This window comes from Arachis hypogaea, chromosome 4, assembly GCF_003086295.3.
Source record: "Arachis hypogaea cultivar Tifrunner chromosome 4, arahy.Tifrunner.gnm2.J5K5, whole genome shotgun sequence".
Taxonomy (NCBI): Eukaryota; Viridiplantae; Streptophyta; class Magnoliopsida; order Fabales; family Fabaceae; genus Arachis; species Arachis hypogaea.
Window position 1 is genome coordinate 64510303 of NC_092039.1, and position 13269 is coordinate 64523571.

A 13269-nucleotide genomic window follows, 5' to 3' on the forward strand; every position below is an offset into this window, starting at 1 on the left:
TCACATCTTCATCCTCTTCAGAGGATGAATAGTCTTCAGAGCTCATGAATGGCAGAAGGAGATTTAATGGAATCTCTATGGTCTCTATATGAGCCTCAGATTCCTTTGGATCCTTAATAGGATACTCCTTCTTGCTTGAGGGACGTCCCAGGAGGTCTTTCTCACTAGGATTTTCGTCCTCTTCCTCCCTTGTGCATTCGGCCACATTGATCACATCAATGGCCTTGCACTCTCCTTTTGGATTCTCTTCTGTATTACTTGGGAGAATACTGGGAGGAGTTTCAATGACTTTCTTACTCAGCTGGCCCACTTGTGCCTCCAGATTTCTGATGGAGGATCTTGTTTCATTCATGAAACTGAAAGTGGCCTTTGACAGATCAGAGACTATATTGGCTAAATTAGAGGTGTTTTGTTCAGAATTCTCTGTCTGTTGCTGAGAAGATGATGGATATGGCTTGCTATTGCTCAGCCTATTGCGTCCACCATTGTTAAAGCCTTGTTGAGGCTTTTGTTGATCCTTCCATGAGAAATTTGGATGATTTCTCCATGATGAGTTATAGGTGTTTCCATAAGATTCACCCATGTAATTAACCTCTGCCGTGGCAGGGTTCTCAGGATCATAAGCTTCTTCAGAAGCTGCCTCTCTAGTACTGTTGGATGCATGTTGCCATCCATTCAGATTTTGAGAGATCATGTTGACCTGTTGAGTCAACACTTTGTTCTGAGCCAATATGGCATTCAGAGCATCAATTTCAAGAACTCTTTTACTCTGAGGTATCCCATTATTCACGAAATTCCTCTCAGAGGTGTACATAAATTGGTTGTTTGCAACCATGTCAATGAGTTCTTGAGCCTCTTCAGGCGTTTTCTTCAGGTGAATAGATCCACCTGCAGAATGATCCAATGACATTTTTGAAAATTCAGAGAGACCATAATAGAATATATCTAATATGGTCCATTCTGAAAACATGTCAGATGGACATCTTTTGGTCAACTGCTTGTATCTTTCCCAAGCTTCATAGAGGGATTCACCATCTTTTTGTTTGAAGGTTTGAACATCCACTCTTAGCTTGCTCAGCTTTTGAGGAGGAAAGAATTTATCCAAGAAGGCAGTGACCAGCTTATCCCAGGAGTCCAGGCTATCCTTAGGTTGTGAATCCAACCATATTCTAGCTCTGTCTCTTACAGTAAAAGGGAAAAGCATGAGTCTGTAGACTTCAGGATCAACTCCATTTGTCTTTACAGTCTCACAGATCTGCAAAAACTCAGTTAAAAACTGATAAGGATCTTCAGATGGAAGTCCATAAAACATGCAGTTTTGTTGCATTAAGGCAACTAACTGAGGTTTCAGCTCAAAGTTATTGGCTCCAATGGCAGGAATGGAGATGCTTCTTCCATCAAACTTGGACGTTGGCTTTGTAAAGTCACACAACATTCTCCTTGCATTATTATTATTTTTGGCTGCCATCACCTTCTCTTGTTCGAAAATTTCTGAAAGGTTGTTTCTGGATTGTTGTAATTTAGCTTCTCTTAATTTTTTCTTCAGAGTCCTTTCAGGTTCTGGATCAATTTCAACAAGAGTGCCTTTTTCCCTGTTCCTGCTCATATGAAAGAGAAGAAAACAAGAAAGGAGAGAGGAATCCTCTATGTCACAGTATAGAGATTCCATTATGTTAGTAGAAGGAGAAAGGGGTAGAAGAATCCAAACACAAGAGATATAATAAGTTCGGATTTTTAGATGAAGAGAGGTGAAGAGAAGTGTTAGTAATTAATTAATTAAATAGAAGAAGAAAAGAGAGGGGAATTTCGAAAATAATTTTTAGATGAAGAGAGGTGCAATTATCAGGCCTAAATCTACTAATCACATCCTAGCTACCTAACCACCTAGAATCCACTACAAACATGCATCTCTATCTAGCCTATTCGGAACAAAAATTGGAAAACGAACTAATGAGTCGTAAGGATGAATCGCTGTATGGCGGAACCTGGTGCGTAAAGAGCAATGAGATAGAGCAGAGATGAGGGCAGAGGGGTGGTGATGCGGCGGCGCTGGGTGAAGCACGGCGGCGCGGCGGTGAAGCAGTGGCCGTCGGAGGTTGGCTGCGGTGAGGTGGCAGTGACGGGGGAAGAAGAGAGTGTTGGCGTATGATGAGAGGGGGGTGAGGTTCGGGGTGGTGGCTGGCGGATGAGGCAGCGGGCGGTGGGAGGCTTGCAGCAGTAGGGTAGTGACGGAAGAGAGAGAGAGGGAAAAGAAAGAAGCTGCGCGGCTGGGGGTGGTTGAGGGTGGTGGTTGCGAGCTGGTGGGGCGCTGTGCAGAGAAGAGGGGAAGAGGGGGGTTGGGGTTTGGGGGATGCGGAGAAGTAGGGTTCACGTGAATTGGGGTTAGTGATCGCAAATCCACGCGAACGCGTGGAGCTCGCGATCGCGTGACTAGGGTGAAATGGGGTTGACGCGGACACGTGAAGCACGCGACCGGGTCGCTGGAATTTATGCTAGACGCACGATTCCAGCGTCGTTTTAGCGCAACTCTCTGTTTGATATTGGGGGCTATAATATCCATGCGATGCAATCGTGTCGCTCACGCTTTTGCATGGGATGGGTGTTGTATAAGTGACGCGTTCGCGTCAGGGACGCGTACGCGTGGGTTGTTTGGTGCTAAACGCACAATAGCCGCACGATTCTAGCCCAACTTTCTGGGCGTTGGATCTTTACGTCGATATCCAGATGACGCATTGACAAACCCCAATTTGACGGTTTGTTTTGTATTAAATTTAGAGTGTCTTGATAACCTTTTGTCACATTTAGCCTATGAATTAGCATGGTTTTGTTATCTCTCCCATATTCGTGCTTAAGTGTAAAAACATGCTTTTTGAGCCTTATTTTGATGAATTCTAGTTTCTCTTTGATTCCATAAGATGCCTTGATGTGTTTGCTAGTAATCTCAGGTTGAAATAGGCTAGGCATGGATCAAAGGAAGCAAGGAAGGAAGCATACAAGTGGAGGGAAGCACAAAAAGCCAAAGAATTGATCCAGGCCATGCACGCGCACGCGCACAAGGCGCTCGCGCGCACATTGCGAAACAGGCCAAGGACGCGCACGCGTACCGTGCGCTCACGCGCCGATGGTGGCACATGACCTCATTAATGTAACACGTGCCTGGCGATTTTGGAAGGTTTTCAGCAACCAACTTTGGCGCCAAAATGCATATAAGAGCCAAGGATTGAAGGGGATTGATACACATTCACACCCATAGACTAATTAAGAGAAGATTAGATAGATAGTTAGTTTTAGAAGTAGTTTCTAGAGAGAGAAGCTCTCACTTCTCTCTAAAATTAGGATTAGGTAGGTTAATCTCTTTTCTTAGATCTAGAATTAATTCATGCTTTGATTCAATTTTCCTTTATCAATTCTTAATCTTCTCATCTCTCTCTTTCTAGTTATGTGCTTTCATAATTCTTCATTTTGTTTTGGATAGATTGTTGTTCCTTAGTGTTCTTCCAATAATGCAATTTGAGGTAATTCATGATAGTTGTGATTTCCTTGCTTGTTGTTGTTAATTCTTTGCAATAATTGTAGTTATATTCTATTCTTGTTATCAATTTACTATGCTTTTCTTTCATGCCTTCCAAGTGTTTGATGAAATGCTTGGTAGGATTTTAGTGTAGCTTTTGTTCCTCTTGGCCTAGGTAGAGTAATTAGTGACTCTTGAGTTATCTAATCCTTTTGTTGATTGATAATTAGAAGTTGCTAATTGATTTGAATACCTCTAAAGCTAGTCTTTCCTTTAGGAGTTGATTAGGACTTGAGGAATCAAATTGATTCATCCACTTGACTTTCCTCCATGGTTAGAGGTTGACTAAGTGGGAGCAATGGACAATTTGCCATCACAATTGAGGAGGATAACTAGGATAGGACTTCTAGTTCTCATATCTTGCCAAGAGCTTTGCTAGTTGTTGATGACAAGTCATCATATACCCATTTTTCAAGCTAATTTCACTTGTTTTATTAGTCTTTATACACTTTCTTGCATCCTAAGTAAGTGATTTGGAGTGAAAATGCATAACTTCTTTAAATCAAGCAACCACCATGAAATTAATGATAACTCATGAGGTTTAAGCTAATTTTAATTGAATTTTAATTGATTTATAAGCCTTATGAATTTAGTGATACTTGGAGTGGTTGTTTTGGTTTATTTTAGGTGAAGAAAAGAATAAAAGAGAAAAGCGTGGCCTAAGAAAGCGTGACCCAAGGAGAAGGAAGCGTGGTCAAAGGAAGGAAAAGTGTGCCGCATGCAATGGGGGAGGCAAGCATTGCCCTCCACAAGGGCACACTGCCCTCTAGGAGGGCAACATAAGGGAACAAGGCAAAGAAGGCAACTCTGCCCTGCCCACTACAAGGGCAGAGCACAAATTTGTGCCTTGGAATCAAGAAGAAGAAAATGTTGCCCTGCCCTCCACAAGGGCAGTATCGGGCTCACAAGGGGAGAAAATCAAAGGAAAATGTCTCCAAATGCTTGCCACAAGAGTTGAACACGGGACTAAGAGGAAGCAAGGAACTAAGTCCCATTACCGTGCCAAGAAATCCAAAGAAAATGAATAAGCGTGTGTAGCAGCCAGGATTTGAACGCGGGACTTCATTTTGGAAACACTGCCCTGCCCTCCGCGAGGGCAGGGCAGCATTTTGTTGGTGCATGAATCTGGCGCACCAAGGCATCATCCGGTAGCACCAGCAGCACCATTCTGGCGCACCAAAAAACTCTGCCCTGCCCTCCGCGAGGGCAGGGCAGCATCCTGCAGCACCAACTCACACCAACCAGCACGCACCAAGGGCGCACGAACATTTTCTGCCCTGCCCTGCACAAGGGCAGGGCAGCCTCCTGGAAGTGTTATGGGCCAAAAATCAACCAAAATTCAATTTAATTCAATTCCTCACCAAATTGAAACAAGGCCAACCAAACCCATTTCTCCTCAAATCCAAAGCAAGCTAAGCCCACATCATCACTCAAAGGCACATGGATCAATTAAATTAGGATTTTCATTTTTGTAATTTGTTTTAATTTTCATTTTCATTTTTCATTTTTAAAGCCTATATAAAGGCATCATTTTCATCTATTGGAGAGGGCCCCATTAGAAAATATTGGAGTGCAGCTCCATTAGAAAGCTCTCTTAGTTTTCATTCTTGCTTTGGATCTTGGGTGAAGAATTGAAGAACTTCTGTTTCAATCTCACCTTGAGATCTCTTCTTTAATTTTCTGCATAATTGAATTCTACTTTCTGTTCATTTCTTCTTCTTCTACGATTACTGCAATTTGCTTTCCTTTATTTCTTTTGCAATTGTTGCTGTTGGATCAAGGAAGGAAGTGAGATCTAGACTTGTTTTCTAGTCTCTTTGATTCCTTGAGATCTTCAATTTTATTTTGCACTTGAGTTGAGTTCTTGGCAGCTCTTTTGTTTTTACTGTTCCATTGGCTTTCAATTTACTTTCAAGCAATTTAATTCTTCTGCACTTGTTCTTTATTTTACATTTTTGTTCATGATCCCAAATTACTTTCCTGCAAGTTAATCTCCCTGCAATTGTTCTACGCTTTGCTTTACTGCTCTCTTTAATTTCCAGCACCCAACCCCCTTTACATTTGATGCAATTTACAATTCTTGCAATTTAAGTTTCAGCTCTTTTACTTTCTTGTTCTTTACATTTCCTGCCAATTTACATTCTGTCATTTACAATTCTTGTCAATTTACTTTCTGTTGGCTACTATTTCACTCAATTCCACTTCAATGTTAGCTTGACTAAACTAATCACCCACTAAAGTTGCTTGATCCATCAATCCCTGTGGGATCGACCTCACTCTAAGTGAGTTATTACTACTTGATGCGACCCGGTATACTTGCCGGTTGGATTTGTGTGTTGGAAATTTATTTTTCCACAAAAACACCATCAGTTGTTAGTTTATTTTCTTTGCCATTTATATTTCTTGTCTAAAATCTTAAAAAACCCCAAATATAACTCACAACCAATAACAAGACACTTTATTGTAAATCCTAGGGAGAACGACCCGAGGTTTAAATACTTCGGTTTATAGATTTTAGGGGTTTGTACTTGTGACAAACAAATTTTTGTATGAGAGGATTATTGTTGGTTTAGAGACTATACTTCGACGAGATTTCATTTGTGAAATTCTAAACCGTCAAAAATCCATTCGTCAAAATGGCGCCGTTGTCGGGGATTTGCAATGGTGTTATGTTATTGGTTATTGTACATATGTGAATAGTGTAAATAGCTTGTCTTTTGCTTGTTTACTAGATTTTGTTAGTTTTATTTTGTCTTTCTATAATGAATTCTCACTATGGCTATGAGTTTGGTCTTGATTGTGTTGTAGGAAATATGAACTTTAATGGCAACATGTACCATGGATGGAACCATCAAAGATGGGAGGAGCCTCAAGGAATTGATCACTCCTATTGGCAACAGCCTCCGGACACTTATAGGTATAATTTCCATCCTAATGCATGTCAATTTAATGGTTATGATGACTCTTCTTTTGACACTCAACAACCACCATCATATGCCTATGAATCTCATTCTCAACATGAACCTCAACCATACTCACAAGCCTTTCCATATCAAGCACCTTCCTATGATCCATATTCACCATACAACCAACCATCCCTACCATATTCTTATGACCATTATGAGCAAGAACCCCCAGCACCACCACAACCCTATCAAGATCACTACCAAGAACCACCTCAATGCACACAATCTCCACAACCTTACCAAGAAGAACCACCTTCCTATTATGAACCCTCTCTCCAAAATGATGAACCTTCCTACCCACCACAAGCCCCAATAGACGATTCTCTCACTTTGTTACTTCAAGGACAAGAGGCCATGAAGCAGGATACACTTGAGTTTGTGACCAACTTGACCAAGGTAGTGTCCACCTTAGCCTACCGATGTTTGAACACTTAAGGTACCTCCATGATCCCATGTGAAAAGTCAAGAGAAGAACAAAGCATGAAGGAGAAATTGGAAAGTTCGGTAGAAACGGAGGAGGAGAATTTTGTGTTGAAACAATTGGAGGAGCCTATGATCATTAAAGAAAGGGAAAAAGTGGTTGAAGATTTAGGAGATGTTGAAAGTCCATGGGAATGTAGCATCATGGAGCACTTTCCCAAGAAGCTTGATATTGATGTTGAGGAGGGTGCGCAACCTCCAAGGCATGTCATAGTTGAAGACTTGGAAAAAGCTTATCAAGAGATAGATTCAATCATGGATGAATTCCTCTCTACAATGGAATCCTCTCCCATTGGACATGAAGTTGAAACTATAAAAGAGTGTGCACAACCTCCCAAGGATAACGAAAATGGCATGGTATATATTGAAATTGAAGAATATGAAGAGGTTGATCAAGAGATGAATTCATTCATCAATGAATTCCTATCCAAAATTGAACCACCTTCCATTGGGCAAGATGAATTTCTTGACGACAACACCAAGCCAAGTGAAAAAGGGGAAAAGGTTGAAATTGAAGAAGCTTGTGAAGAGGTGGAAACAACTAAAGAAGAGCACAAGGAAGTAGACCTTGCATTGTCTAAGTGTGGGGAGGTCCCCCTCCCCAAGTTACCATCCAACACAACATTCAAGTGGGTAAAATCTCTATCCCTAAGTTTTAATTTCTCACTTGAATATAGTTTGATTGAAAATGATGGTCAACTTAGAACTCCTTGTGGAATTAAAAGTGGAAATGAGTTATGTAGTGGTTGGAAAGTAGGTGTTAAGCTCATTAAGGTCAAGGCCTCAAGGTATAGGGATAATGTTGGGACAAGGATCACCTTGTATGGATCTAGAAGGAAGTATTGGTGGAGTAAAGAGAATTCTGTGTGTCCACCACATTTATGTCAACCACCCATCCGACAAAATCATGAAACTCAACTAACGGATGGATGCGAAAATAAGATATGGGATCCCGGTTCGCTATGTGAAGACCAAATATGGGGACTCGTATTTTGGGTAGAACTCTGCCCAAGCTTAATAAAAATGGTTGGAAATTCTATCAACCAATTGAGGAGCAACGATCCTTGGAGATTCAAGGATGAGTACAAACATAAGCCACCATGACGACAAGCATCTCAAAATGTCCAACTTAAGGACTTAAACTAAAAGTGCTAGGTGGGAGACACCCCACCATGGTAAACTCTTTCCAATCTTTTAAATTTACTTAATAAGTGATTTGAGTTACTATTGTAGGTAGATGTTTCATACATAATTGTTTGTACAACTTAATTGTAGCTTAGTCACATGCATGTTGTGTTTAGTAGTAGATGAATAATACCAAAATTGCATTTTTATGAATTGTATGATGGTTGAGTGAATAAGAGTTGTGAAGCCTAAGGGGAGCATCCAGCAATTTGTTTTCTGACATGAAAAAAAAGGGGGTGGACGCGCGCGCACCATGTACGCGCACGCGTCCCTGTGTGGATGCACCATGAGCCACACTCCCGAGAGTTGGGCCTCCTTTGGGAAACATTATGCCTTTAGCCCAACATAATCCACGCGAGCGCACGCATTGCGCCTGCGCGCCTCATCACAAATCGACAATGTACGCGGACGCGGACTTACCGCGCGCGCGTTCTTGCGTGCTGCCACCAATCTAGGCCACGGACCCGAGAGTTGGGCGTGCCCCAAGCCCCTCCTAAGCCTCAGGCCAATCTAATGTACGCGTGTGTGCACCGTACGCGCACGCGCCCATGCCTAATCTGCCAACCCACGCTAGAGCGCACCATACGCTCACGCGTGAACCTCCAATTTTTCTCACTGCGCGCGGACGCGTGCATGCCGCGTGCGCGCCGATCTGATTGCGCGACTTCCAGGCCATTCTCCAGAGAGTTAGGCCTGAGTTGGGCCAACTCTAAGCCCCTAGCCCAACCCCTTGCACGCGTGCGCGCACTGTACGCGCACGCGTCCCTGCCTAATGTGCTCATCCACGTTCAAGCGTGTTGTACGCGCACGCGTAGGTCCCAAGTTTCATCAAGGGACGCGGAAGCGCAAGTGGTGCGCGCGCGTCGATTCAAAATACGGGATAACCCTAAGACGCAAAGAGCGTTGCACCGCAGCGCACTTCTCCCCCTCCCCAATTTCATCTTCTTCGTTTTCTCTCCTCCAACGTCCGTCGCAGCAGCAGCGCCGGCCGCCGCCGCACTACCTACCTCCGCCACTGTTCCCACCAACCTTCTCTCTCTCCTCCACCCTCCCTCTCTCCACTTCCGCCTCTCAGTCTCACCATTGTCCGCGGCCTTTACCGCCGCCGTTCCACCATTACCGCCGGCGACTCTCAACCAACCCACTCACCATTCTTTTTCTGTAAGCCACTCCCTCTCTCTGTCTCTCAACCCTGACAGCTGTCCGGCGCAACCACCGCAGCAACCCACACCGCCGCTCCATTTCAGCCACTCCCCGCTACCGTCCACGGCGGCGCAGCCCCTGGCTCTATTGGCCCACCCCCCATTTCTCTTCCACACTCAGTTCCTCTACTCCCAGGTTCCACTCGATTTTTTCTTTTCTGTTTTTCTTTTAATCTTTAATTTATGTTAGTTAGTCTAATTGCTTGTTAATTAGTTTGCATTCAAATTTTGTATGTTAGGTTAGATAGAAATAATTGCGGTTAGGTAGCTAGGGCTGGATAGAGGATTCTAGGCCTGATAAGTGCTCCGTTCATGCATAATTGCTGTCTGCTTATTTGGATGTTGTATGCTGATTTTGGACTGTTTTTATGCATTTCTTGCTGCCTGAATACTATACCATTGTTGCTGTACCTACTTAATGTTGTTTTCTATGCTAATTGTGCTAATTTGCTATCCGGGAACGTCCAATTTTAAGCCGGAATGCTGTCCGATTTTCAAGGAAATTAGTTTCATTTTGAGCTTTATTTCAAATTTGGGCAACTTTCTATTTCCCTTTGACTTCCCGGATTTGCACAATCCTTGTGAACATGAACCATATCTTTTCTTTTCATTGCGCATAAATATCATCATATCACTAATCCACTTTTCTAACTCACTAATTTCTTTAACCATCTAACTTCCGCTCACCTTTAACCCCTTTAACATTTCTTTCAAATATATGATGATATTATTGCCTTTTGAATATGAGTTGTTGATTTTAATGAAGCTTGCCTTCTTGGTTTACTTGTTCACTTTTACATATTCATTGCAACATCATGATTGTTCTTTGATAATCGTATCCTGAACATGCCTTCTTTGCTACATGCTAAATGTTTTATATATTCTATCATATTTTTCAGGATGTTGGATAAGGGCAAAGCCATAGCCACTACCTCGAAGAAGAGAAAACACTCTACCCCCTCCATTCCTTCCATCTACAAGAATTATGCCAAGAATCCGTTAAGTGATGAAGAAAAAGAAAATCATCAGTTACCTTCTACCAACCCAGACAAATTCCCTAATCTCTACTGTGAGCTTCGGTTTTCTAGATATCGAACAACGAAGCTGAATATTGAGAAGAAGTTGCTCCTACCTAATGATGTGAGACGGTCCATTACCGGTCGGATCTTTGAGTTAGGTATCGATTTTGTTGACCGGGATTTGGGGGATATAAATATATCTTGGGTGAAGGAATTCTACTGCAACTTCTTCCGTCCGACTCTGGATTCGGTTCAGGTGCGGGGTAGAGAGATTATGATCACCGAGACTGCCATTGAGGAGGCATTACATTGCCGACACATTCCGGATGACCTGTGTGCCCATCAGCAGGCTGAGATAGCCATCCATACCATGACTTTTGACTATGAGGCGCTTCGGCGCGTGATTGGGATACCGGAAGCTGCATGGGTTATGGATGCGGGCAACACCAAGCCTAAGGGGATGTTGTTTACTCATTTGACTAGGGAGGCCAGGACTTGGCAGATGATATTCGCATGCTATGTCTTATCTACCACCTACTTCTCTGAGATCCCTATGGAGATGCTTCTACTGATTGGGTGTGTTATGGAGGGGAAGGAGGTCTCTTTCCCTAGACTTATCAGACAGTGTATGTGGTGGGCGCATATTCGTGGCTTACTCCCATTTCCTACATTGGTCACGAGTATGGCGTCCCTAGCTGAGGTCCCATGGCTGGATGATGATGTGCGACCACCGCCCCCTGATGCCGATGACAAGGAGGTTACTATCCCCTGGGGTGGTTGGGTGCACGAGAGGCCACCTGCTAGACGCCGCTCTCGGGCTAGAGCTGTCATCGGGACACCTTCGCCGTCAGCCCCTACAGCTGCCCCATCATCCTCTACAGCTGCAGCTCCTTCATCATCTACAGATCCTCCAACAGCACCTGAGCCTACTTATCTCCTAGTCCAGCGTCTTTTCCGGTTCTTAGAGCGTGAGAGACGCCATGTCAGACGCCGTTTGGATCGGATGGACCAGGCACTGATTTCCTTGGGTGCTGAGCTACCTCCACTTCCCGATTCTCCGGCCTCCGATGAGCAGGATCATCAGGAGGAGGAGGCGGAGGCACCGATTCAGCAGGATGCCCCTGACATTACAGAGCCACCGCAGACTCAGGAGGAGCCGGTCCCACAGCCAGAGCCAGAGCCTATCGTTGTACCTCCCACTGATCCTCCGGTTTAGCATCGAGGACGATGCTTCATTTTAAGTGTGGGGAGAGCACCGGTAGCATTATTTGGGAACCGGTGAATTTTTCGGCCTAGTTATCCTATTTTGCAAATTTTTGTATATATTTTGATGCATTTCTAGTTTGCTTTGGACACTTTTATTGCTTATTTTGGATTTTAGATATTTTGATGCTCTTGGATATTTTTAGATGTTTTGGATGATAGATTCCGTACTTTTAGTTGGATTTTTATTTTTCTTTATACATTTTGTTTATCTTTGTTTTGAGTTTGTGGTTGTGATTAGAAATCATACATGAATTGCAAATATTTAGTTACCTTTTCTTTTGCACAATATATTGGTTTTAAGTAAAAGAAAAGGGTGAACTAAGAAAAATTTTGAATTTTTCAATCATAACAGTGCCTAGTCAAACATTGAAATTTTCCAAGGAGTTTAAATGTAGGGCATTGACCCAATTGATTGAAAGAAAATTGTTGGTGAAACTTGCTTGAATTACATACTTTGTGAAGCATGTATTGAATTGAGAACACAAGCTTGTGAGACTTGAGCCTATTGATGTGGTTACGTTTTATAACCACTTATTTTCCATTCTTGTGTGAAATTGTTCTCTTTCTATGATTGTAATCCTTGATTTGCTTGATTCTATATGTCCATTTATTTCTTGTATTTATGCATTTATATGATTGAGGCCATTACTTCATTAGCTCACGTACCCAAATAGCCAACCTTTCACTCTCCATTGTTAGCCAATTTTGAGCTTATGCTTAACCAACTTATTCTCAATTTAGCACATTACAAGCCAAGGCGGAAAACCAATAAAAGTCCTTGTTTGGATCTTTGATTAGCCTAGGCTAGTGAGAGTGTAGTGTTTATTATTCAAAGTTGGTGAGGCTTGGGAACATTGGATGGGATAAAAGGGGTAGTACACTTTCATGTTTAGGAATTGGGTACATACTCATGTATTGATTAAATGAATAGACCTTATGCATTGATGTTCTTGTATATAGTTTGACAAAAGAAAAAAGAAATAAAAAAGAAAAAGAAAAAGAGAGAAATAAAAGTGAAAATGAGAAAAACAAAAGAAAAGAAAAGAAAAAAATTGTATATGGAAAAAGAAGAAAAAATAATAAAGAGGGGACAAAATGCCCCAAAGTGAAGTCAAAAAAAAAAAAAGGAATCAATGCATAGGTGTCATGAATCAAAAAGGAAATGCATGAATATGTAAGAAAAAGTGAAGAATGGGTAGTTAGAAAAGTTTGAACTTGTATAGGTCATTACACAGTTAGGTGGGGAAGTCTATGCTAATCAAAGATTCAAATCCTAGTGCACTTAACCATAAATGATCCCACCTTGACCCTAACCCCATTACAACCTAAATGAAAGACCTCATGATGAATGTATGCATGCATTGAATAAATGTTGATTGTTAGAAGAAAATCAAATTTTGGAAAGCTTGATTAGAAGAGAATTGAGTGTGTTGACCCTTAATCACTTGAGTGAATAGAGCGGATACACATATCCGGTGAGGGTTCAAAAGTTCAATCACATGTGTTCACCTATATTATCTATATTCTTGCAAGTTTGAACTCCTTTTTGATAATTCAATACAATTGTGGTTTGGACTTAA

General features: G+C 42.2%; 1 non-coding gene across 1 annotated transcript; it reads left to right on the forward strand.

Moving 5' to 3' along the window:
- The first annotated feature begins 968 nt into the window (after nt 1-968).
- LOC112798516 (small nucleolar RNA R71) lies at nt 969-1072 on the forward strand. The gene has a single exon (XR_003200126.1). It is a non-coding gene; the product is annotated as a small nucleolar RNA R71 (small nucleolar RNA).
- Nucleotides 1073-13269: the final 12197 nt, after the last annotated feature.